Here is a 27,872-nt window from a genome sequence, read left to right on the forward strand (position 1 = left end):
TCTATTGTTGAGCAGCCTTTACTGAATCCTGCCTGGTCCTTTGGTTGACAGAAGTCTAAGGTGTTCCTGATTCTAGTTGCGATTACCTTAGTAAGTACTTTGTAGGCAACGTACAGTAAGCTGATCGGTCTATAAGTTTTCAAGTCTTTGGCGTCCCCATTCTTGTGGATTAGGAATATGTTAGCATTCTTCCAAGATTCCGGTACGCTTGAAGTCATGAGGCATTGCCTATACAGGGTGGCCAGTTTTTCTAGAACAATCTGCCCACCATCCTTCAACAAATCTCCTGTTACCTGATCCTCGCCAGCTGCCTACCCCCTTTGCATAGCTCCCATGGATTTCTTTACTTCTTCCGGCATTACTTGTGATGTTTCAAATTCCTCTAGACTATTACCTCTTCCATTATCGTCGTGGGTGCCACTGGTACGGTATAAATCTCTGTAGAACTCCTCAGCCACTTGAACTATCTCATCCATACTAGTAATGATATTGCCGGCTTTGTCTCTTGACGCATGTATTTGATTCTTCCCTAGTCGTAGTTTCTTCACTGCTTTTAGGCTTCCTCCGTTCCTGAGAGCATGTTCAATTCTATCCATAATATACTTCCTTATGTCAGCTGTCTTACGCTTGTTGATTAACTTGGAAGGTTCTTCCAGTGCTATTCTAGCTGTAGGGTTTACATACATAGCATAGACTTGAGGAGGGAACGGAAGAAACTGGTACATAAGAAGCCGATCAATGAGTTAGCGATAAGAGGGAAAATAGAGGGATTCCGGATGAAGGTACAGAACGGGTATTTGACTTTAACTCAGGAAGAGGACCATAGTGTGGAAGCAATGAACGGCAATCTTATGGGCATCATTAAGGGGTGTGCAATAGAAGTCGTTGGTAACTCAGTTAGACAGGGTACCAGTAACCTATCGTAGGAGACGAAATATCTGATCAAGAAACGCATAATATGAGCAGGCCTAAAGGCACTTTCGGTATGAAATCGGCGATATCATGTACGTTTTGTGTTTCGTCGTGTTGTTGTCGTCTAGATTCGTGATGTCGTCATCGTGATGTCGTAGTCGCGCTGTCATGTCATCGATGAACAGCCTAGAGTGTTTCGCACGTGGTTGTAAGTTCCGCTTCATGATGCCCACGTTGTGTGTGGCCCGTACGAAAAAGTGATCTTGAGGTAAACGAGTACAACACTAGTGTAATCAGAAAAAACTGCACTCTATTTTTCGTTGCGGGACTGCTATTTTTTGACACGGGCAAAGTGCGGCGTAATACGTAAGTTGGACCTGCGTAAAAGCTCTCTATCACTCTTAAGAAGTTTCGCCATGAAAAAATTATATAATTTAATTTCGGCAGAACCCATGTAATGATTAACGCTGACGTTAACGCGATTGGCATTGAATCAATGTAGGGAATACTACATTGCCACCCCTGAAACGCGTGGTGTATGTTGCGTGTATGCTGCTGGGTTCCTATATCGCACTTTCCGCTGAACACGCTAGGCCATCTAGCGTGGCCGCCGTGAAGCCTTTGCATGGCAACTGTATGAATCTACATTCAGACAAGATTCTCTAAATATATGTGGCGGGTTCGGGTCCACCTAGCACCGGAGCAAGCCTGCTCCTCCTCCTCCTCATCATCATCATCATCATCATCCTATTTTATGTCCACTATAGGACGAAGGCATCTCCCTGCGATCTCCAGTTACTCCTTTCCAGCGCTAAGTGATTCCAACTAGCGCGCACGAATTTCCTATTTTCATCGCCCCACCTGCTCTTCTGCCGTACTCGACTGCGCTTCCGTTCTCTTATTGGCACCCATTCTGTAACTCTAATAGTCCAGTGGTTATCTAAACTGCGAATTACATGACCTGCCCCGATCCGTCTTTTTTTTTCTTATAGTGAGTTAGATTATCCGCTATACCCGTTGCTCTCTGATCTAAACCGCCCTCTTTCTGTCTCTTAATATTATGCCTAGCATTTTTCTTTCCATCGCTCTTTGAGCGGTATTTAACTTGTTCTCCAGCTTCCTTGTCAGTTTCCAAGTCTCTACCCCATATGTCAGCACGGGTAAAATGCATTGTTTGTACACCTTTCTTTTCGGTGCTAATGGTGAGCTACCAGTCAGGCGCTGAGAATGTCTGCCGTATGCTGCAGTAAGGGTAAAAGCAGACGAATTCAGGCGGGTACTTGCAAATATATATGCAGCGTTAGAACAGAGAGAAGACGATGACATAGCGGTAATGAATGAAACCGTAACTAGGCTGGCTTCAGATGCAGCAATTGAAGTGAGAGATAAGGTTCCAAGAAAAACAGTAGGCAAGCTCTCCCAAGTAACATAGGACCTAATAAAGAAATGACAAAGAATGATAGTGCTCAACTCAAGAGATAAGATAAAATTCGCTGAACTGTCAAAACTTAACAACAAGGCGAAAAAAAAGGTATTCGAATTTACAACGTGAGAAAGACTGAAGAAGCCGTAAAAATGGACGCAGCCTGACTCCAGTGAGAAGAAAACTTGTCATAGGACAAACGCAGATGTATGCACTGAAATATGAGCCGGGTAATATCAGCAATCTCGAAGGTACAGTAAAAGCAGCCAAAAAATTCTATACTGACCTGTTCAGTACCCAGGGGAGTTAGGATACCTCCATTCGAAGCAGTAATGAACAGGCTGCAGAAACTCGTCCTATAATTAGCGGTGAGATCAGACGGGCCTTGCAAGACCTGAACTAGACGCGACTACGAATTATAACAAACTGGAGGTATACCAGAAGAAAGTGCTGAGGATACTTGAGAATTCTCATGGTGAACCCACACATCTACAAACTATTCCTGTGTTTATTAAACACAATTTGCTCAAAGCGAGTAAAATATATGACTACAAACTCCTGCTGCACATACATAAACATAACCTGCTACATTCAGTAAACACAGCGTCAACTCGTTATGCACTGCGTAACGAACGGATAACACCACGAACACGTACAAATTTTGGAAGGGCTGTGCTCGCTTATCAAACACCCGCACTAATAAATAGTGTGACTTCTGAAATAAATTTCAGCACGAAACTCTATAAATTCAAGTCGCAAATAAGATGTTTTTTGTTGTAGGATTGAAGTACCCTATAACACAAGTGCATATTTATTTTTTCATATTTCTATGTTTTCATTGTATGTTGGTAGTTGCAATATCTGTACTTGATTTCTTTTTGCATTGTACATTATTTTAACTATTTCAATATAACATCTGACGTAAACTCTTTCAAATTGTTCTTTTGTAAGTGTATCATTTTGCCTGCTGTCTGTATGGCCCCCATGTCCCCTCAAGTTGTCTATGTGTCATGTGTGGTGCGCGACATGGTGCGGTGATCGGGACGGTCAGGAGCAGACGACAAGGAGTGCGCGCGCCGAGGCGGATTCCATGCTGGAAGAAGGAAAACAACGACGCCGAAGAGCGTCCGGCACGAGAACGCGCGGCGCATGAAAAACAACAAAAAGAAAAGCAAACCAATTAGAAAAGACCACGGGGCGTCAGGCAGCCAATCCGAGAATGCCAAATCGGCCAGACCAGAAGAAAAAGCGTGGTGCGCTGGCAGAACGAGGACAGAAGCAGAGGAGACGCAGCGGAGACGCTGTGGAGACGCCAGGAGAGTTCCAGGAAGCGACGGCAGGAGGAGGTTAACCACCGGAGCGGGCGTTGAAGACGGGCCGTCGGGCTCCAGACCCGAGCCACCAGGACTTCACCCGACCGGGGCCTCCTGCCAACCTGTTCCTGTGCGTCGCCCGTCTACCTGAGCGGGCCGCCAGCAGCTCAAGGCCGGTGAGCTTCTGCGCCCGTGGGCGAGACGAGAACAGTCGGGCTTCGGGCCCGAGTTCTACGCCAGCTGCCCGGCCAGAATGCCACCCCCGTCTGTCGTGCCGCCTGCTGCCCGAGGCCGGCGTTCGAGCTTCTGTGCCCGTGGGCAGGACAAGAGCAGTCGAGCTACGTGCCCGAGCTCTACACCCAGCTGCCCGGTCAGAACGGCGCCGCCGTCTGCTCGTGCCACCAAGCCGCCTGGTTTACCTCTCCGAGCCAGAGCTGGCCAGCCCCGGTCGCCCGGTCAACCAACTTAGACCACGACCTTTGGTGAGGCCGGAGCCACTCCTTTCACCAGCTTGTCGCAGCGTCGCAGCTTCGGGACTGTTATGTATCCCTGCCGTCGTGGCAAGCCCGGACTCGCGCACTACTTAGCTCCATACTAGCCCCAATTGTGTGTCTTGATGTGTATTTGAGTGTTTCTTTTATGTTTGCTATTTTCTTCTATTTATTTTTTGGCCTTCTTTAGTTCCATTAAACGTTTGTGTGTGTGTGTTCGAAACGAACGGCTTTGTCCTCAATTGGGTTCTCGGAGGCGCCGCCTAAGAGAACAATCAGAACCTTTTGAGTACACGAGCCTTTGTCCCCATATTAGGGTCTTCACACTATGACAAATTTTTTGCCTGAAGGACCCCCAACATTGTGTTGGAAATAAACTGAACGGAACTGAAACGGGGAAGTGCGGCAGAAGATGGAATGCCGGTCGAGTTAAAGATGGAGGGGACATAATGCTTGAAAAAGTGGCGGTTCTCTATACGAAGTGTCTATCGACTTCAGGAGTCCCAGAAAACTGGAAGAATGCAAACATATTATTTATCCACAAAAAGGGAGATGTTAAACAATTGAAAAATTATAAGCGCATTAGCTAACTCACAGTATTGCATACAATATTCACGAAGATAATTTGCAATATAATACGGGCAACACTGTAGTTTAGCCAACCAAGGGAACAGGCTGGCTTCAGGAAGGGATGCACATGTCACACACATGTTATTAATCAGGTTATCGAGAAATGTGCAGAGTGCAATCAATCTGTCTATATTGCATTCATATATTATGAAAACGCATTTTATTCAATAGAGATACTAGCAGTCCCAGAGGCATAACGTATTCAAGGAGTACGGGAGACAGGTAAATATCTTAGAAAATATCTACAGAGGGTCCACAGGCTTAATTGGGCACAAGAAAAGTTCTATTTAGCAACACTGCAGACGAGTAAAACAAATGATATAGGACTTTACCAGAGAGAGTGTAAGAGTGGGGTTGGAGTATAATATTCAGAAGGGGACAAAGATAATGATCAACAGCCGGGCAAAGTAAATAAATTTCAGGATAGCCAGTCAGCCTCTAGAGTCTGTGAAGGAGCGCGGTTACCTAGGACAAATAATCACAGGGAACCGTGATCATGAGAAGGAAATTCACAGTACAATAAAAATAGGTTGTATCGGAGAAATGCTAAATTATTTTGTTTGCCATTGCAGAGCGGCACAAGCCTAATCGCACATACACGGAGATCTAAAATGGTGTCATGCAAGTTCATTGAGGAGCGTTACACACCCAGTCTCCCAAGCTGCCATGATAAGTTTCAATGAAAAACGGTGCATGCCGTGACAGTTACGCAGTGATTCTTGTTGGACCAACAGTTGGTTACGAACCCTGGTTCCTCAGCACACCAGCTTTACGTTGTATTTAAGGCCACTGCCTACCCAATGCCCCAAGTTTGCGGCAATATGGTTAGAGATAGGGCTGACAGAGGGATTCCTAAAAGTGAATAGGTTCAGAAGTCATGCTAATTGCCTTAAAGCTCGATAAGGTGACATTGATTTCCCCTAGAAACCATTACACAGTCGAAAATATTATTGTGACTTGCTTCCTTAAATGGTCAACAGAAAGCTTAGACCGTGAACTGCTGCAGTACACCACCATATTTCTCTATGCTTGCTAATGTTATCGGGGGGCTAAGTATAACCATCTTCAAGAAACGCATCAGGCGATCATTTCATTTCGGTTGAATGAAGGTTTGTATTGATTTGTAAAGCAGGCAAAATTGTAGAGAAAGACAAGACGAAAACAAAACTGTTGTAACACTATTTATGTACCAGTCTACAACTTTTCAGTGGTATCTTTATGGCCAATATCGCGCTTAATAAGTTTCCTGGGGCCCTATAACGTAAAACTATTCCAAAATTTTTTATTCCAATTCTGCAATCAGCCTACCGCGACTGATGAAAAACGTTTTTGACCACCCCACTTCACCTGTCTGTCACACAACGTCACGAAAACCGCGACAGCTCCATGTCTGATATGACGTGCACACAATGATTATGCATAATTTGACCGAGCAAAACAAAAATAGTCATTTCTGATTCGACGCCTTTTTGCCATAAGCCCTCGGCTAGTAGTCTAAAGTTTTCGGGCTGCACCCACTTCACCTGCCTCTCACGCGACGTCACAAAACCGCAAAAACTTACCACGTCAAAGTGACGCGTAGGAGTTAAAGATGCATTAATATGCCGAACAAAACTGAATTTTCTACTGAATAGGCGCAGGCTGCCCCGTTCCGAAAGGAATAAAAGATGGCTGCCGCCGATCGCTCCGGCACTGGCTACTTGCTCCTGGCAGAGAGCATGGGTATATTTGCGTGTAATAAATCTTTTTGCGTGGCCGTGTCCCGTTTTCCAGAAATTTCTGCACGTTTACAACCTCGTTTTGCCAACTCTTCTTTGCTGAGGATCCGTTTTAGCGTCATTCTTAAGCTTCCGTTGCATGCTGCCGCGATAGTCGACGAGCCACCGCAAAGTAAGTAAGAGAAAGCGGACCAATCGCAGGCGCCGGCACCACCCTCTTCATCCGGTTATCGATATTCAGTGCAGTGGCTCGGCCCCATCGAATCCCTCTCCACTTCAGCATGCTCCTCGCCTCTTGTGAACCAATTAGATAAGACGAGCCGCTCACTGTAGGCAATGATATTCGTTTTTAAAGCAAACAAAAGTGACCTCCTATTAACAAGGGGAGCATTTGATTGGTCTGTTCAGACAACCCTGCGGGTGACCGCCCGATGCTTGCGTCGGCGGTTACGCAAATTCGACGTCAGGAGATTGAAGTAAAAACATATTGGAATAGTTTTATGTTATACGGCCACTACTCCTCATGTGGCAACGGCGATGTGTTCTATTCTTTTTACAAGAAAATCATAATGTTTTTCTGTGTTTAATTGTCCTCTTGAATGCCACTTGTTAGGAGTAGGCCTGGCAAACGGGTGTAGGTGATTGTAAATCTGCCCTCCTAGTATACTTACGCCCTAAAATATCGTGGACATGGCCGCGAGCTGAAACGAGAAAAACGCAACAACCTAAATATTCGGAAAAGAAAACACAGGCATTATTCACATTACGGTGTGTAGCCTCATCACGGACCGTCAATATGGACGACTCTTAAGCAGCACCTATTAGTCTTGAACCATTAAAACCAGGGTAAGGACAACAAGCAAAGCGCACCCCGACGCAATCATATATTTTCCTGCGATCCTTGGGCTGGTTTGGCGCTTAATATTCTTGTAAATATCAATTGTCAACTAACCCTCTCGCATGCCTTGATTTATTAGCCCATGAAAAAGATCAGTGTGCCTCTAAAAGTAATATTATCTATATGCCTCTATGAATGCCCGCAAGCAATGGAAAATTTTGACCAGCATTTAGCTGCTATAAAAAAAATTAGAAACTAAAAAAGAGCGTCTTCCTTTTGATTGTCTGCAAAGGTACTGGCTGATAAATATTCCAAAAGGAACATTTCATACTGAGTGATAGAAAGGAGCTAACGGCAAACCAATATTCTCTTAGCTTACGTAATTCTACAGGTAGCATTCACTCCACTGAAGACTTCCTTTCCTCGACTGCGCAAGCCTCTTTCGTCGTGACTCTATCAGACATGTAGCGCAGTTCTGCGTGCCACAATGGTCCGGCCACAAAAGATGACGAGAACACGTCCAGCATGATGACGGTGCACGAGCACTGGAATCGGCGGAACCACCGTCGGATCTCGCGCAAACCAGTGCCACCAGCCCTGCTCCTATGCGGGAAACAATTGTGCCGAACATTTACGGTGACCGCTGTACCCGGCCCCAGATCGAATCGCCTTTTCCACGTCACTCACCGTGTCACCAAAGTTCCCTATCTTGTAGACACTGGCTCCGAGGTTTGCGTCCTTCCTCCTACGTTGGCTGAGCGCCACTATCCTCCCGACTCGCCTCCTCTCACTGCTGTGGACCGATTGACCATCCGGACTCACGGCCAAAAGTCGGTGGCGCTTGACATCGGACTCAGACGCACCTTTCGCTGGATGATTCTCATCGCGGCAGTGCGCCAGGCTATTATGGGAGCCGGCTTTCTTTGCTACTACAAACTCGCCATAAACGTGTGGCACGGCCGCATCTTTAACTGCCATAATAACTTACCCTCCAAGGCATTTCCTGTCGCGCTCCACCGCTCCAGCTCCTCCACGCGCAAATGGCCGTTCCCTACCCTCGGTCCGCAGTCCTTGCCGAGTTTCTGAGCGTTTTCCAACCCCCCTCCTTTCAGTCCTCGGTCGCTCAGAGTGTGACACATCATGCCGTCCCGACTGGCCCTTCCGTGTTTGCGCCGGCTCGTCGATTCACACCGGATCGTCAAGCTGTCGCCATAAAGAAGTTTGAAAACATGCTTGACTTTGGCGTCATTTGTCCCTCCTACAGTCCTTGGGCCTCGTCACTCCATTTGGCACCCAAGAATAACGGTGACTGGCGCCCCTGCTGCGATTACCTTGTTCTGAGCAAAGCTACTGTCCCGAATCGGTAAGCAATACCGCACATTGAGAATTCTGGGTCGGCACTGCATGGCTGCACCGTTTTTACCAAGATCTACCTGGTGAAAGCCTACCACGAGATTCCTGTGGAACACTCCTAAATTCGGAAGACCGTCCTTAAAACACACTTTGGCCTATTCGGATGACTGAGTCTCCTCAATCATCCACCACCAGGCAGCTGCGCGAAATTCAAGGCATCGCCAACTATTACCACCACTTCATTCCTCTCTGCACCAATATGCTGCAGCCTCTCCACTACCTTCTCTCGAACCTCAAGACACCGAATACTCCCGTGGCCTAGACCGACACCGCATACCGCGCGTTAGAGGCATCAAAGAAGCCATTGCCAGCGCGTCGCTCCTCGTCCAACCCAAATACTGCGCCCCAACATCTCTCATGTTTGATGCATCGGTCACCTTTGTCGGCGAAGTGTTGCAGCAGTTCGTTGCGGGTGCCTGGCAGCTCATCACCTTCTTTTCAAAGAATTTTGCGCCCCCTTAGTGCTGCTACAGCACGTTCGGTTGAGAGCTGCTTGCCATCTATTCGGATGTGAAGCAATTTCGACATGTTCTCGAGGGACGCTTCTTCCATATCATTACCGACCATAGACCTCAGACGTCTGCCCTAGCGTCCAGCAGCACCTCCTACGCTCCCCGCGAAATCAGACTGCTCGCCTATATTTCTGAATACACCAGCGACATTCGTTGCGTCAGCGGAAAATCCAACGCCGATGTGGGCGCACTTTGTCGTGCCCCCATACATGCAATGGACCACGCCCAACCGGTTGTCGGCTTGATGGCCATGGCTACCACCCACAGTGTCCCCTCCGAGCTCCAGCTGATTCGCACGATTCTCTCTAGTGTTTCAAGATATCTTGCTTGTTCACTGCGACGTGCCCCTCGTTTGCGATACCTGGACCGGACGTCCTCGTGCTTGCGTGCCTCACCCATACTGCCGGGCCTCCATACTATGGCTCACTATTGCATTCGCGCAACACAGCGACTCGTTACTACTAGTTATGTGTGACTCAGTATCAACCGAGACCTTCATCGCTGGCCACACGCGTGCCTCAGTTGCCAACAGTCTAAAGTGCATCACCATACTGCGACTCCTCTTGGCACATTCCCATCTCCGGATGGTCGCTTCAGCCATCTGCACGTCAATAGTATTGGCCCCTTCCTTGCTGCGGGAATCATCGCTACCTGTTAACCTGCATTGACAGGTTCAGTACATGGCCTGAACTGATGCCCCTCCGAGACATAACGGCGTAGTCGATAGCTCAAGCACTCATCACACTCCGGAGTTAGCCGCTACCGTGTTCTTTCCACCATTACGACTGACCGCGGTCGCCAATCTATTTTGGCTACTCGGCATCAGTCACATCAAAACTACCTCTTACCACCCGATATCCAATGGGATCATCGAACGTTTTCATAGCCAACTGAAGGCTTCTTTCATGACTTTAACTTTTCCTTCATCACGGATCAAGCGCCTTCCTTTTGTTACACTTGGCATCTGCACCCGGTCTTCGCAGTAACTCTTCCACCAGAGCCGGCGAGCTTACGTTTGGCACCGTTCTACAAGTCCCTGGTGAATTATTCGACGGCTCTCCCACTGTACCTGGTGACGTTTCCAACGGCGCCTGGCGTATATGAAGCTCTATGCCAACTGTCATCCCCTCCCCCGACAACGACGTTCTTCCCGGCGTGTTTACGTCATTCCTTACCTTGAGAACTGCGCACGCACATCTTTGTGCGCCACGACGATGTGCGTCCTCCGTTACGGCCCCCATAATATGGTCCGTTCAAAGTACTCAAGCGTGCACATAAACACTTTCTATTGCTCACAAACGGCCGGGAAGATACGGTCTCCTTCGATCGTCTGAAGCCTGCCTACTTGGACTCTACCGCTTTAGCAACTTCTGCTGTCACGTTCCCTCCCGACTAGGCTTCCTCGCTAGAAGGGGCCCTGTGGCGCATTACTACGCGCCACACAAAAGACGAGGACACGCCCAGCACACTCATTGTGCACGAGCAGTGGAATCGGCGGAATGAGGCTTCCGGCTGATTGAGCAGGCTGGACTGAAAATGTAATTTGTGGACACCGGGCACCAGCGCCTGTGTGGTCTTTCTTCACCAATAGAGCTATGTCACGCAAACGTGCATAAAATATTCTTGGAAATGTGGAAACTTGCACAACATTTCGTTGATTAACAAAGTTCCCCAGTATCAGAAAACACAGTAACTTAAAACATTAATTCTTCATGCATACTGCTATCTTGCTGTGAAGCAAGCGGTATTTATCGAATACGTCGCGGTGACGACAGCCGAACTTTTAACTTATTTTTTTACAGTCGTCAACTCTCCAGTTAAGCTGTGTTGCTAGTTGGTGACGCGGAGAGTGTGTGGAACCAATGCATTCATCAACGAGAAGGTGACACCAATATTACGATGACGATTAAGTACTGCCCCCTTTGAAATGGGGCGGCAATAAATAGTCATGTAGCTTGTTTGAATAATAAGGTATGCTATACATTATTTTCCTTCTAGAATTTTTGTATACTTCTCCTCAATCTTTTTTTTGTCTTCGTGCAAACTTCTGTATTTGCGTTGTAGCGCTTCCCATGCCTGCAACGCATCAGCTCTGTAACGTTTCTCCTCCGACGTGCGGTATAGCCGGCGTGGATGCAACGGACGCCGGGGGTTTGTTCACAGCGGCGGACATTTTGGCCAGTTCAGCGCTGCCCCAACGCCTCCTTCCAAGCGCGTCAAGGCATGTTTCAATGCCACGTGTCTTCGTGTGTGTGCATGTGTGTGTGTGCATGTTGGTGCCCACGCTTAGCGCGGCAGCCGAGGAGAGGAGCTCCCCAACTGTGAAGCGAGGAGGTCTGACCGGCGCCGGCCCGGCGGATACGTCACTTCTTGTCACAACGTGTCCACGCGCCACCGTCACGTGCGCCTCTATCGAGGCATTCCTTCTTGCCCTCGACTCCGGAGTATAAAAGCAGCTGCCTCCGAACGCCAAGAGAGAAGCTTCGATTTATTCAGTCGAGTAACGTGGGCTCCCGTTTCTCCACTTCGGTCGACCTGAACGGCCGCTCTTTTGCGATGCTAGAATAAACAAGTTGTTCTGTTAGCAGTCGACTCATGCTTTGCCAGGACCTTCGGATACTTCCAGCTGTGCCCCAGGCCGCCAGGCCAACGCTATCCTTGGGGCTTGCGACCCATCTGCAACAACTGTTGGCCAGCGGTGAGATCGCAACAACGGAGGCCAGCAACGAAGATATGCGGTCGACTGTATGCTGAGCAGCACAAAGGCCATCCGGGAGCAGTGCAATGAGCCCTGTGTGATGACTGGTTGCCTGCAGCGGAACGACTGCGCTGAATTCTTGGCTGCGAGGTTTGGTGAGTGCGGGACTTTCTTCTTCTGAGTTTTGCCAGGCTTTTGTTAGTGTCAGAAACAGAGCTGGTAATTGTGGTTGTCGTTGCTGCCAGTGTAGTTTGCGGCAAGACAATAGTAGGCAGTAGAGAAAGCAGCATTCAGAGCAGACATGGATTGGAAGTCGTTGCGCAAACCGAAATTGCTGGAGCTTGCAAGAGAGTTGGGCCTGGATGTCTCAGACAAACTCAGAAAACCAGACCTGCTAAGGGCTATTCTTGAGTTAGAAGCTGAGGAAGACGAGCTGTCGGAATGCTTTGAGACCATTGAGGAGAGAGAGATGGCAAAAAGGCAGGAGCGCGAACGTAAAGAGCAAAAAGAGAAAGACGAGCGCGAACGTAAAGAGGAGCGCGACCGTCAACACGCTTAGGAAATGAAGTGTCTCGAGGTAGAGATGGAACGCGCTCGTAATGGAAGCCAGGCACACGGTGTAGGAGAACGAGTATCGTTCAAAATGACTGACCTGATGCGGCCGTTTAAGCTTGGAGAGGACATTGGTTTGTTCCTGGTTAACTTTGAGCGAACGTGCGAGAAGCAGGGGTTCTCTCGGGAAACGTCGCCACAGCGCTTGCTCACTTTGTTACCCGGCGAGGCGGCCGACGTAGTCGTTTGCTTGAAGAGAGAGGAGGCAGAGGATTTCGACCAAGTGAAATCGAGTCTGCTAAAAAAGTACAGGCTGTCAGCGGAGGCGTTCCGTCGGAAGTTTCGGGAAAATTAGAAAGGCAGAAGTGAGTGATATACAGAGTTTGCCTACAGGCTTATGTCAAACATGCAGCAGTGGCTCAAAGAAGAGAAAGCGTTTGGTGACCACGAGAAAGTTCTGCAGTGTTTCGGGCTGGAACAGTTTTATAGTCGGTTGCCTGAGAACGTGCGGTACTGGGTCTTGGATAGGCCAGACGTTAGTACGGTGGCTAAAGCCGCCGAGGAGTTTGTGACGCGTCGGGCTCGCGGAGCTAAGGACGGTCAAAAGGGTGAATTTGGCTCCAAGTTTGAGAGGCCGAAGTTCACGCCCATGAGAGCAAGGGGGGACACACGTAGTGCGGATGCGAGTGAAAGCAGTCCGACTGAACGTAAGGAGACGGCGGCAGCCGAAGCCAAACGCAGAAAGCGGTTCGAGACGAGGCAAGCGCGCGTGTGTTATACGTGCCAGAAGCCGGGTCACTTTTCGGCGCAGTGTCCAGAAACAAAAACAAAAGTCGTGTTTTTGTCATTATGCAGCACTGACGAGAACATGAAGCTTCTCGAGCCTTACATGCGAGACCTCCTCGTGAAAGGGAAAGAGTGCCGAGTGCTTCGTGATTCCGCAGCTACAATGGATGTAGTTCACCCCTCTTACGTAGAACCCGATATGTTCACGGGCGAGTGCGCATGGATCAAGCAAGCTGTGGAAGCTCATAGCGTGCGTCTGCCCGTAGCAAAAGTGCTTATTGAAGGACCTTTCGGAGCACTTGAGACGGAGGCCGCAGTGTCATCTATGCTGCCCCCCCCCCCGTACCGGTACCTATTTTCGAACAGGTCCGATCACCTCCTGCGCGAGAAGGGGCTTTTGTTTGGTGAGGATAGCGTTCAGGCCTTAACCAGATCGAGAGTTTGGGAGCTCGCTGCAAAGGCAGTAGTTGCGGGGCCGACGTTGTCGAACAATGAGAAAGGGTCGGAGGCGCAGCAAGCTGATATCCAGAGCACGTCCGAACTGAATAAAATTGAGCCTGTAGCGTTGAAGGCACCAGATACTGGAGAGGAAATGCCCGACACGGGAAAGTTAGGAGAGCTATCTGCAGATTTGCTTATCGCGCCTACGTCAGATGGACTTAATAGGTTGCTAAAAGTCAGCCGGTCGGCTTTGATAGCCGAGCAAAAAAAGGATGGCAGCCTAGAAAACATGCGCTGCAATGTCAAGGAAGGTATCGCCAAGAAAAATGCTCGTTTTGTGGAAAGAAGTGGGGTCCTGTACCGGAAGCATCTATACCGCAGGGGAGTGGAGTTCGATCAGCTGATCGTGCCTCATTGCTGCCGTCAGGATCTCTTGCGCTTGTCGCATGGAGGTTCGTGGTCCGGACACCTAGGAGTTAAGAAGACTAAGGACCGTCTCTTGCAAGAGTACTATTAGCCAGGGTGTTTTCGTGACGCAGAACACATTGTGAGGACATGTGACACCTGTCAGCGGGTGGGCAAACCAGGGGACAAATCTAGGGCGCCGTTAAAGTTGGTACCTATCATTACGGAGCCTTTTAGAAGGCTAGTTATTGATACAGTGGGACCTCTGCCGGTAACAACCACGGGGTACAGACACATTTTGACTGTGATCTGCCCAGCGACAGAGTTCCTTGAAGCAGTGCCGGTTAAAGAACTCAGCTCAGTTGAGATAGTCAACGCACTACTGTCCATATTTGCGCGAGTTGGTTTTCCTGTGGAAATCCAGTCAGATCAGGGCACAGTGTTTACTAGCGCTTTGACGACAGCCTTTCTCGAAAGGTGCGGGGTAAAGCTGTTACACAGCTCAGTGTACCACCCACAGTCGAATTCCGTTGAGAAGCTCCACTCCGTCATGAAGCGCGTGTTGAGAGCATTGTGGTTTCAACAACAAACTGATTGGGAGCTGTGTCTGCCTAGGGTGATGTTTGCATTAAGGACCGCGCCGCATGCGGCTACGGGATTTTCGCCAGCTGAGCTGGTGCACGGTCGCTCGCTGCGGTCTCCGCTTCGCATGCTTCGAGACGGATCACTGCCCCCTCCAATGGCTGCAGAACATCTCTTCAAAAAATGGCCGCCTCCTGCGCTGGAGCCTCGTTTTGCAACAATATTCCTTTGAGGTGCTTTACAAAAAGGGGAGTCTCAACGGTAACGCCTATGGCTTAAGTCGAGGCCCCTAACGTAGGAATCAGCCTCAAAGTTGTTTGTTACTGATGTTTTTCTTCCTGAGGCAGGATTTAACATATTGCTTTTGTTTAGTGTTTCAAAGCCAAGACGTGCTTTCTAGTGCAATTTTCCAATTTGTGGACGCGTTCTGTGTGCTGCTAGACTACTGTAGGGAACTAGGCAGTAGTATAAAAGGGGAAAGAGCCAGGCATGGCTTAGTGAGGGTTGTGTCGTGCTTGCTGACTAAGGGGTTCAGTTTTGGCGTAGTTCTAACGCTTGCTGGGAGCGAGAAAAAAAATGGCAACTCTCCCGAAGTCACTTTGCAGTGTCCTGTGTGAATCTGAACGTGAGAACGAGGCCTTCTAGGTGCGCTGCGCTCAAGAAACGCCGAGGGACTACCGACTTCGTTTATGAGCATCATCGAGCGACATCCCTCCGGACAGCGGATGGAGTCCCCTGACCATCGGCATCTCCTTCTCCCTGCGGGGCGGTCTGTTACGTTTCGCCTCCGACGTGCGGTATTGCCGGCGCGGATGCAACGGATGCCGGGGGTTTTTTCACAGCGGTGGACATTTTGGCCAGTTCAGCGCTGCTCCAACGCCTCCTTCCAAGCGCGTCCAGGCAAGTTTCGATGCCACGTGTCTTCGTGTGTGTGCGTGTGTGTGTGTGCATGTTGGTGCGCACGCTTGTCAAAGTGCGGCAGCCGGGGAGAGGAGCTCCCCAACTGTGAAGCGAGGAGGTCCGGCGGATACGTCACTTCTTGTCACAACGTGTCCGTGCGCCGCCGTCACGTGCGCCTCTATCGAGGCGTTCCTTCTTGCACTCGACTCCGAGAGTATAAAAGCAGCTGCCCCCGCGCGCCAAGAGGGAAGCTTCGATTTATTCAGTCGAGGAACGTGGGCTCCCGTTTCTCCACTTCGGTGGACCTGACCGGCCACTCTTTTGCGATGCTAGAATAAACAAGTTGTTCTTTAGCAGTCGACTCATGTTTTGCCAGGACCTTCGCATGCTTCCAGCTGTGCTCCAGGCCGCCAGGCCAACGCTACCCTTGGGGCTTGCGACCCATTTGCAACAGCTCATATCAATCTCTTTGCTGGCCTTTCTCCACTAATACTCGAAACGGCTCTTGCATATCTAGACTGCTAACTGGTTGATGCTTCCGTCCGCACTAAATCGAAGCGCTTCTCGAAGCTGTACGTTGTTCAGGGGTCTTACTGGTTGAATACCTCGGCGTTCAATTAGGATGTGCTGGGTGGTCTCCCAATTTTCGCAGCAGCAGACATATTTCTCACCTTGTTGCAAATATTTGCTACGGCTTTTCTAAATGAGAGTAGCATTGTTTGTCTACTTCTGCCGTTTTAAGTTTATCTATCTATCTATCTATCTATCTATCTATCTATCTATCTATCTATCTATCTATCTATCTATCTATCTATCTATCTATCTATCTATCTATCTATCAGGCCTCCTACGCTGACCCAGTGGCCGAAGTTGTGTACTTCCTTGGGTCACTAGTTACGCCTCCAGGTCGTGATGCCGTCGTGCGCTTTTCGTCGTGGTCATTCTAGCTCCTTGATTTTACTCTCGTCATGCCGTCGTCATGACGCATTCTACCGTGACGCAGTGGCCCAAGTTCTGTATTATTTTGGATCACTAGGTATAGGCTTGTGGTCGTGATGTTGTCCTGGTCATTGCAACGTCACGATTCCAGCTTCGTCATTCTCGTCATGCCGTTGTCGTCACGCCATTGTTGTGTTACAGTTATCGTACATTCCTTGCCACACCACCATCGCGATTTCGTCAGTGTCGTACAACCGTCGCCATTCCTGATTCATAATTTGATACCCGTCATGCTGTCCTCGTCATGCCGTCTACGTTAACCAAGTGCCACAAGCTTTCTAATAGCTTCGGCTAGTAGGTATGTGCCCTCATTCGTGATGTCGTCGTTGTCGTTGTACCACCGCCATTACAGCTTTCTCATCCACTCTCGCCATGCCACCGCCCTCAAGTCATCGTCGCCATACAGACGTCTTGCATTTGTTGTCACTCCACCATCATGATGCTGTCGCGGTCATCCATCGTGGCCACTCCGGCTTCGTTATCCAATTCGTCATGCCATCGTCAAGCCATCGTCACGCCATTGTCGCGACAGCGGTTTTCAGATACAGTCATTACGCCATTGTTATCTTACACTCGTCATTATTTCATTGTGATCTTGCCGTTGTCACGCCAAGTCTTCATTGTGTCGTCGTCCTATAGTATTTGTCATGCATTCTTTGTCGCAACGTTGTCGTGCTGCCCTCGCAGTAGCTACATCGTCGACATTGTAACGTCCGCATCCGATTGTCATCATGCCACCGCCGTGAGCCATCGTCGTCCCACTGCCGCCGTACCGCCGCCGCACCGCCGCCGCACACAGTCGCCGCCATACAGTTGTCATCATGCCATCGCTGTGCGGCTGTCGTTTTACCATCGCGGTTACTTCAGTGACGTCATCCCACTTTCTTCATCATTTCGTCGTCATACCACCTTCATCGAACTCCCGACATGATTCCTTGTTCTTCCTTCTATTGTAATTACGTTGGCGTTATTCAATCGTGATTAGGCCGCCGTTTTCATGACATAGTCGTCATTACCTCATTGGCAGGCAAATACTACCGTGATATGTTTTCCTACCTTTGTCGTCATGCCGCCGTAGTGGTGCCGTTGTCGTCATTTCAGCTTCTTTATCCGGTTGCCGTTTTACTGTCGCTGTCCCGCCATGGTCATCATAGGGTCGTCATAATCTTAATGGCCTTGTGTCCTGGTGGTCAAGCTGTTGTCGTCACACCTTCACATAATTGAGGAATCGATATCTAGTTGTCATTCCGCCGTCATTATATCACCTTTGTTGTTCTATCGATATCACTCCTTCGTCGCCATTCCATCATCATTGCATCAGCTCCATACTGTCGTCTTTATGCCACCATGATGATGGGCGACCTAGGCAAGCAGTACCATAGCAATGTGGGGCAATAAGGGAGTGTGTGGCATATAGCCGAAGCAACGAAAGTGTCCGAACTTTCACGGCACCTGTTAAATAAACGTTACTTGAGGAGTAGGCTTTGTCGCTTCAGTACTCGAATGATATTCACATTAACATCGACAGTCATCCTGAGACGAGTAGTGCCATAATGTTTGTTTACGCAACCAGCGCGAGCGTGATATAGCAAGGCACTACCGTTTGTACAATCTTACAGAGTTTCCTTCAAATTTCTTTCTTTCCAGTTTGTCAAATCTCCTTGTTCTTTTTGCTTGCATTTTTTGCACCCAATTCATTGTCTCTGTTTCCCCACTTTCTTTTTAATGACTCCTGGTTGTCCATTTATACGTTCAATTATACTGTACTTGAGTGGCAACTTTCTTGACATCTTCCGGCATTCTGTGTTCGCGCTTTTCTGGTGCAGATACTTTGCATACAGGCCGCCCATTTAGAAGGCCGAATCAAAAAGTCTTTGCAAATATTTTTGTTAGCCAGAATAAGGTACATACGGGTAATTACAAAAATTAGTACTATTCTACGTACCTATCACTATTTTTCCACATTTTCCCCACACGGGCTCATACATTTGCCCCATCACAGCACTAAATTTGAAATTCTGTTTTCGTCGGTGAGCGACGTACGGGGCCTCTCCGAACGGTTATTTTCATGCAAGTCTTCACGGCCTCTTCCGAACTCACAACACAAACACCTCACATTTCTCAAAGCGAGACACCTTTCCCCATACGTGGGCGACATTTCCCTGTTGATTTGTATTGGCGTTCGTCCCTTGCTCCATAGAAAACGTATCACACTACGTTGCTCCTATACCGTGGACGTGTGAAGCACAACCGTTATCTCCAACTGACAGCAGCGCCGTGTAGTGGAGTTGCCGGCAGATAAGGCCAGGTCGGTCCAAGAAAAATGCACCGCTGGGAATGCCTATGTTGACTTCCCACTTACGGCCGTAAGTTGGCGAAAAAATAGGGGCAAAGTCTGTTGATTCAGCCTCGTGTTTTCATTCATGACCCTGAGACTTTCTTCAAAAATAATTTTCACGGGCGCTCCTCTGACTTGAAAGGAAGCCCAACCCATGTCACCCTTCACTGCTTCATGTGTGCTTTTACCTGGCCTCCCTAAACCAACCGCCCTACTAATCATTCGTTAACATTAACCGTGACAAGATATCCCATTTCAAGCACACAGTGACATTTGCGAACTTTAGCACTTGCACCATTACTCCTTCCAGATTCCACGCACCATCTCATATATCTTGTGCCCCAAAATGTTTTCATTATTTCTGCATTCCGCTTCCCCTTTATATTCAGATTAGCATGGTGGGTGCTTGAGTCCTTCGTTCGTTTATGGAAGCGCCCGGGTATATATATTGATTTCCTGTTGGTATGACTTGCTGTTTAATTGACACCACGTTTCTCCAATTAGTCCTCTGACGCTAATTCCTCGACTCTTCGTTAATAATCATAATTCCAACGGTTCGTAACCCGACTGCTTTCGGCATGCAAGGATATTAAAGGCCGACACATGTGCTCCCATAAAATTGCAATGTGTGGCGTCTGTTCTTAACACTGTCAGATTTGGTGAGAATGCACATTTATAAGCTTTTGAGCATTATAGGGGATTCAACAATTTACCTTCTCAACGTGTCCAGAGAAGGTTTGTAAGCTACATTCTTTTCAAATACTTTTACGTATAATCGCTGCACATGCTCTGCAATGCAAGGTTCTTTCCAGCACCACATTTCGGGGTGAGAATGGTGGGTCAAAGGCATGTCCATCCCCCATACAGGCGCACCGTATTTTAATGCTATCTCTTATAGAATACCGTTCCAATATTCCAATAAGCCAATGAAGCTTTCGTCAAAGCAACTAACTTGTGTTTATTTTTGTTCACATACATCGTGAAGCCTAATAAAGGAAGAAAGAAAGAAAGAAAGAAAGATGGAAAGAAAGAAAGATGGAAAGAAAGAAAGAAAGAGCTTTTGTGAATCATTCTGAATTAGGAGTGAAGTACAAAGCGGTGACACTGTTGTTTAATGCTATATTACGCGCCCTGTGGCTGACAGCGTAGGGTGTTTCATCGGCGCACGAATCTTCTGCAGGGAGTAGGAGAATCATTGCCAGTCTCGAGCGGGCCTTTGTGCGCACTCCCGTGATGGGATGTCTCCAATTACTTACGATCGCACTTTCGTGAGTGAGAATACTTCCTGTACGCGGCCCAATGTTAGCGGTGCTCCAGCACAGAAGAAATGAGTCGTTGTTGTGGTGCTATCTGCTTCCAAGGGCTAGTTCGCTAGCCGCGACGTTTCTGTTCACGTTCACGTTTTCTCCTTTTGCGATACTTAATAACCGTGAAAAGGCCCAGGTGTTGCTAAGAGGCAATCCAACTACCCTCTCTCCCCCCTTTCGGACAAAAATAGTCAGGCTATGCCTCCCAACTTCTTTAGATACGCAACGGCAACCGAGTACTAAACAACAGATTTACCGCGATAAAAGCGATTGGCGTAAGCACGTTACCCGAAGAGCGGCCTTATTCGGCGGTGGCGTGAATGCAGCTAGCAACATCTAATGACAGCCATCGCCACAGAGCGGAGTCTCGCCGCATACCCACGGTGCTCATTTAGTCAATTTTCCGTATAACAAAAATACACAACAATACTTGCCCATATTTGAGTTGTTTGTCATGTTATAATCTGCAATGAAATAGCCATAGTTAGGATAGCGTTGTGCGATTATTCGCATTTGGCGGAATTTCATGCCGGGAATTCTTTATGACTACAGTCATGATATCTATTTATAGTAGCATGTGTTTATTGCATCGAAAGTAGGAGCCTGAATAACCTTTACAATTTGTAAAAGAGCAAAACAGACGCTCTCAATTAAGAAAATTTGTGCGTTCTAAAATAGAAATGCAAGGGCGTTGTTTTCGATATAACAGGACGAAAAACATGCTCATTTATGCTAAAAGTGATACATCAGCTTTGTAAAACGCACATAAATAGGTTTGCCACTTCTGGCCCTGAATATAAACAATTACCTTCCGTTTGATCCAGGCATGTACTTCAAGAAGCCTTCATATTTATGTCACATAGCATGCAAACACTGTTACCTGAGCAACTACTTCGTCTACCGTATGTAAGCATGCCTCTTAAAACGTCACGTAGCAAATTGCTACATGGAGCGTTTCAATTTATAACCAAAGAAACAACAATATGTTATGATTTGGTGAAGATATCCTCGTCTTTTGTCATTCACGAGGCAATAGAACTAGCGTTCTTTTCCCTATGAGTGCCAGACGAATTATGGAATGGAAGGATTTCGGGTAAAGCTTCAAATCATGTGTGCGTAAAATAATGTTCCGTGGTCTTTTAATGCATTGCAGTGCTTTGATCCGTGAGCACACCAGCGCATTTTGCTCCGATTCTCGATATCTGGCGTGTAGCTTCAACAACTTAGAAGACCATGCAGGAATCGGGATTTCTAAATACACATTTGCTTCAGTCAACCTCATCCCATGAAAATGTATCGAAGTGCCGAACTTCAGTCTGTGTTTTCAGTCTTTGAAGTTTGATGTGCCCCTTTAGGAACCCTAGCCGGTGAAAACAAATCCTGTAGCTACACTATGGTGTACTACATAATCATATTGCGGTTTTGGCACGTAAAACACAGAATAAATTTTTTTGCAGCCATCCAAGGGCTATGCCCAACTTCTAAATAATTTGTTTCGATCTGGATGTGCCCTGTGCTTTATTTTACTTTCCGTGCACGCGTGCCTTTAAATATAACTACTCGGGTGCTGAGCAACGTCGCTCTCTTCTCAGGTGTGTATCATCTCAACAAAGCCTCCACGGTGCTCATTTGGAAGCGCTTGACACCGTTTGCTCACATTTTAAGCATATTATCTGAAAAATGAAATAAAAAAGAAGAACTACGTGGTTTATGACATAAGTTTCTTTGTTGCACAACGGCCAAAAAACAATGTTATTCTACATGTACAAACTTTGGGCAAATAGGAGTTACAAGCACAGGTACATAATTTTTCTATTTGCTCTATCTATAGTTGACCTATAGGCACCACTATACCTCCTACCTCCACCTTCTCCACTCTTCTACTCCACTTCTTCAATTTTGGTCTCCCCAGCTTATCATACAAAATGCCCGTCCTACCACTCAAAGTGCATGAAGCAGAAACATATCGCTTCAAAATATGCTACCGCAAAACGCGGCATAGGGATGGTGTTTCTCGACAAAGGCCGGACCCCGGCCGAAACCCAGAAAATAGACAGTTTTTACACGTGTGTCAAGTAGTCAAATAGACCTGCGTATGAAGTGAATTATTGAAGTTTCAGCCGGGGTCCAGCTTTTATCAGAATAAAATGTATGACATAAGTGCGCTTTAGATACATGTCCATATAAACCGCATCAAGATATCTTTACATGAAAAACGGAGAAAATTGGCGAACAAAATGCGTGTCAATCGTTCTAAAGAACAGCGGATACATCTATAAACAGATGGCCTTTCCAAACACATCATTTGAAGAAACAAAGCGATGATACACCCAAGAAAAGAAGTTCGAAAGGTGACCGCAGAAAACGTCACAATATGGGGACTATGTTTAAAAAATTAAAAAATGAAGAAATAAAAATGGATAAAAACAAGCTAAGATTGCAATGTGCTAGTAAAAAGGACGCAAACCAGGGAACATGTGACGCTCTATGAAGACAGGCAATTAAATTTTCCTGCACTTTCGTTCAAACCAGACGCGACTCATGGTATGGAACTTAGAGATAAAAGATTAAAAATTAAATTATGGGGTTTAACGTGCCAAAACCACTTTCTGATTATGAGGCACGCCGTAGTGGAGGACTCCGGAAATTTCGACCACCTGGGGTTCTTTAACGTGCACCTAAATCTAAGCACACAGGTGTTTTCGCATTTCGCCCCCATCGAAATGCGGCCGCCGCGGCAGGGAATCGATCCCGCGACCTCATGCTCAGCAGCCCAACGCATAAAAGATTCACGGGCTTCTCTATGATAATTTTATCGAAATCCAGATTCAAGCAACGTGACATTCAGCTTATGAAATAAGTGGGGAGGGATATACACGTGTTTTGAGATGAACTGGTTGGGCAATGCGTGAGCATGGGATTTATGATTGTTAAAGCGCAATATAACATGCCTTTCTGTTTGTCTATGTGCTGTTTTCTGCACAGTGTACATTCAAGTATATTGTCACGTGGTGGTGACGTTGACGAACACAGTAGCAATATACCGTGAACTATGAACAATACTGTGAACGACGAAGCTAACTTTTATTGGGCGAACCTGTGCCCACAAAAACAGGCTACACTTATAGCACAACGATAGCGGCGAACACGGTCGGCGATCGTCGAAAATCTGATCAGCGGGTCAAGCGCGTCGGCTTTTATACATCAGTCGTCGAATGTTCCAGAGTAATCGCTGGGACCCGCGTGCCTTCCACAAAGTTCTACATTATTCGCGTCGCGCACACATGCAATCATATTACACAAGGTTCGGTGACAGACAGCGGATGCAACCATTGAGAACATTCAAGAAACTTATATACGTGTAGGCGCATTCTGTGCTAGGCTATAACATTTGCTAGGCGGTGAAACATGTCGCCCGATAAAGACAAACAAGTACACGTGTCAATATATATTACGTTTTTAGTACCGCAGTTGAAGTCTACTTCGATGTTTAAACAAAACTGTGAAGCCTTACTAGTCGCGTGCTGCGAGGTGCACATGTAGAGGCCAAACGTACGTCGTCGTTTTCAGCAAGGATGGCTTCCGATGGCGCCAGAGCAGTTAGTCGTTACTGAGGATGATTGCATATAGCGAATATTCTTGTTGTACGGCATAATACTGCAGGTGGTTCAGCGAAGATCTTTTTGAGGCGGTCACTCTGCATTAGCATATTTTTGTGCGTCTTTAGCACATCCGAAACAGGCGGGACTGACGCAGAATGGCTTAGGAGAAGATTTCTTTTGGGTGAGGGAGTCAGTTTCTTCGCGGTGGACAGAAGCGTCCTACGGCGGCGCGTTTTATTATCTGATCAATTAGTTGTGGTGCGCAATTTTGTTTCACTAATGCGTTTTAAGCGTTCGGAAATTTGTTTTTAAAGCAAGGAATATTCAGAACAGACTCTTCTGAAACGTAAGGCCTGACTATAAGCAATGCTATTCTTGCAATATTTAATGTGGCTACTATAAAAGTGCAAATATCAATATCGATCTGTCAGCTTTTGTACGGCAGTATATATTTTATTATCTTGCTCTAAAACACTCAAGGAACACATCAAGGAAGTCAATAGTAGATGAAGAATACGCCTGTGAAGATATTTATGAATGGGCATCGTTAAAGTCAGATATCACGTAAAGCATATCCTTCTCACTATGCGAGGGAATTACAAAAATATCGTCAATGTACCGTTTGTAATAAAAAAGTTTTAGCGCCCGGGTTAGGGAAAAATAATTTTGGAGCGGACCCATAAATATATTGGGGCAGTTGGGGCCAATCAACGTAACCATTGACATTCCACTAACTTTAATATCGTGTTGATCCTCAAATTCGAAGTTTTCTATTTCTAAAATAAGTATTAGAACGTGGCCAATGTTATCGATTAGTTTCGGGGGTAACGCTGCTTCGTAGGAGTTGACGACTGTCATGATTGTTGTGTTGTGCTCTCCTCTGGTGTTATAAGTAGCACTTGCGACCATTATCTGCCATGTCCACGTGATGGAGCCACGACTTCGACGTCTGTGCGTTTGTATGAATTTAAATGTCAATGAATTGTGATAACGGCACCTGTGTACCACCAATCAACCGTGATCACGCCACATGTGCAATAGCCAATGACATGATGTAACCTTCCTTTGAAATGCTATTTAAACCGAGTGAACGCCACTTTGGCCACATCCTCTCACCCGGACAAAGCGTCTCCCCCAACCTCACTGCGACGTGCACCCAGACCCTAGGCCCCAAAGTCGGCCGGCTTCGGTTACAGTCTACAGAATGGCGACGAGAACTACGCAGAAGAACCTTGACGCTAAAGAATGAGGACGCCGGCTACGCAGAATACCCTGCCGTCCCTCATCTGTCGTAAGTGACAACTTTACCTTTGTCCATCACTTCATTTACTATTTGTACGCATCCCTCCGAAGTCCCTTCGAACGCTCCGTTTGGCGTCGGCCTAGGCCTTCCTTTATTGTCGACAGCCATCTTCGGCGACGCCCGCCTGCCTTCTTTCGGCGGCTTCTTCAATCCTACTTTATGCTTAGAAGCTCAAGCGTGATGTCTCTCTTCCCATACCTGCCTCCCTTCCTCGATTTACTGGGTACGCTGCCGATTCCGTGGCTGCGATGAAAATAGGATTACAGAAACACCAGCAGGTGGCCGGTGGGAGCGGATGGAAGGATCAGCGTCTTGGGCATGGAAGGCCATTTGAAATACTTCGCAGTATAAGAACAACCTGAAGCACAATTACCAATTACAACAGCAACATGGGGACAAAATGCAATTTCGACGCCTACTATGTAAACGACGGAAGTAACGGCTACTGCAAGTCAATACGAAAATATCAGGAAACTCTGGATTGGCTCTTCCAAGAAACTACATATGTGTTGGCGGAGCGACATCTGTTCACCAGCTGCAAGCAATTGTACGGTGAGAGTTTGTTGGAATGTGTTACGCCCCTCAAAGGTAAATCTTTTGCTTGCGAATTCGACGTCACGTACGACGACCGGCGTCGCCAATCCACGTGGTCGAATGAAGTTTCTGTCGCATGGCGAACACGTGACTTTGGATAAGGTATAAGAAATAGGTCGAGAGCTGGAGGCGATGCAGAAAGCCAACTAAGCGTTCGACAACTCCGTTCCGCGCCAAGGTTTCGGTGGCGCCGAGAGCGTTCAGCGCGTTGGTTCGGAGCAAGATGGTGGTTCGGCGGCGCGGCGTTCGGGTCAGGATGGCCGCGGCCTCCCGTCCGGCTGGACAGTACGGCGTGCTCAAGATGACCGCGCGTGCTCACACATCTGCCCAACACGTCAGCAGAACTGCGTTGGAACAAAGGACAATTGCCCGAATGAAAATTGTTCGTGTTCTACGGATCAAATTTGTCCATGTTACCAGTTCGGCAGCTTGGGGCACTTGGTGTCTTCAAGAAATTGCCGGGCCAGGAACAAAAATTATCACTTTTGCTTCATCAAATGACACCTTGCTACCGTTTGTCGGAAGATGAAGCAAGGCACGCCACCAGTTCAAAATGTTGCTTTAATTTAAATGGATACCGTCCAAACTGCATCGGTTCTCTCCATGAATACTTCCCTTCAAAGCATGAGGGACATAAGCGTTTCCGTGGTCGTTGGCCAAGACATAAACATCTAGCTTCTAGTGGATACGAGAGGTATAGTGTCTCTCAAGACAAAGGAGTACATCAAGCAGTTCTTCGACTAGAAGCATCAACTTGCGAAAACTTCGGTTCAACTACGAAACTTCTCCAAACGATGCGTCGAGATCCTTTGCTGTTTTCAAACAGATGTTCGACACCAAGGAAAAGCCAACGTCGCATTCTACGCGACTCCAAATCGGACTTCATTTTTGGGCCTCCACGCTATCCAGCAACTTCGGCTTCAGATTGACGGCAGCACTTTAACTTGTCGATTTACGTCACATTTTTCTTCACAACTATCTGCAGGCGTACCAATGGAGTACGAACGTCTCTTCCATGGTGAGATGGGGCTCATTAAGGACATCTACCGGAGCAGGCGGCGGCAAGACATCACGCCGGTGTTCGCCATCCTGCGGTGCCTATCCCTGGCTTTCCGGCAGCAGGTCGCCAACGAGCTACGCCAAATGGAGTACGACGACGTCATCGAACGACTCATGGTTGTCCGCAAGAATCCTCCGGCAGAAGTCGGACAAAAGGTGAGCGAAGAGCAGCAGCAGGCTAAGTTGTATGTGGATGAACGTTGAGGGGCCAAGCCGACTCGAATGAAAGTAGGCGATACGGTGAACGTAAAATTTCTGGAGTTTTACGTGCCAAAACCACTTTCTGATTATGCAGCACGCCTAAGTGGAGGACTCCGGAAATTTCGACCACCTGCGGTTCTTTAACGTGCACCTAAATCTAAGTACACGGGCGTTTTCGCATTTCGCCACCATTGAATGCGGCCGTCGTGGCCGGGATTCGATCCCCGACCTCGTGTTCAGCAGTCCAACACCATAGCCACTGAGCAACCACGGCGGGTTGTAAAATTTCGTAAGAGACGGTCGTTCCAATGCAGTAAGTCACTTAGAGTTTAGGAAAAGTTTTGTCCTACAGTTCTTCTAAGCTATCGAAGTAAAGGGAACGCATCAAAGCTCACTCGTATACCTAATTTGAGATCTCATCTTGCGACAAATGGCTATGAGATGGTACCAGGCAGAGATCACTTACACTTTTACGCTGGCTCATTTAATCGTTTCAATACTTGAACGGCAGTATGCAGATGGCTAGGCCTTCTGTTCAGACAGATTCCACACAAGCGAAAGCATTCCGCGATTCAGAAGGAGAGTTAGATGCTACCCAGGATCAAACCTCCTCAGAACATGGTGACCTACACTGTTTCAACGCGGGGGAGGGAAATGGTGGGAGCTCGACATCAAAATCGGCTACTTGTGGTCGAAGCCCTCCGAGTACTACTGCCGATCGGGAAGCACGCCGACCACAGAGATGCGAAAACCTCCGGTCTGGCTTCGTGACTATGTAGCATAGACTGATACAGCCTGTGTCATGTCCTGAAGTTCTACTGCTTTGAGGCCTCGCAGTGCAGCCGCGGTGGACAC

General features: G+C 47.6%; 1 pseudogene; it reads left to right on the top strand.

The window, feature by feature from the left end:
• The window catches only part of LOC142566809 (uncharacterized), a 66,999-nt pseudogene extending 39,979 nt beyond the window's left edge, over positions 1-27,020 (top strand).
• Positions 27,021-27,872: the final 852 nt, after the last annotated feature.

The sequence above is a fragment of the Dermacentor variabilis genome, unplaced genomic scaffold (genome assembly GCF_050947875.1).
Source record: "Dermacentor variabilis isolate Ectoservices unplaced genomic scaffold, ASM5094787v1 scaffold_13, whole genome shotgun sequence".
Taxonomy (NCBI): Eukaryota; Metazoa; Arthropoda; class Arachnida; order Ixodida; family Ixodidae; genus Dermacentor; species Dermacentor variabilis.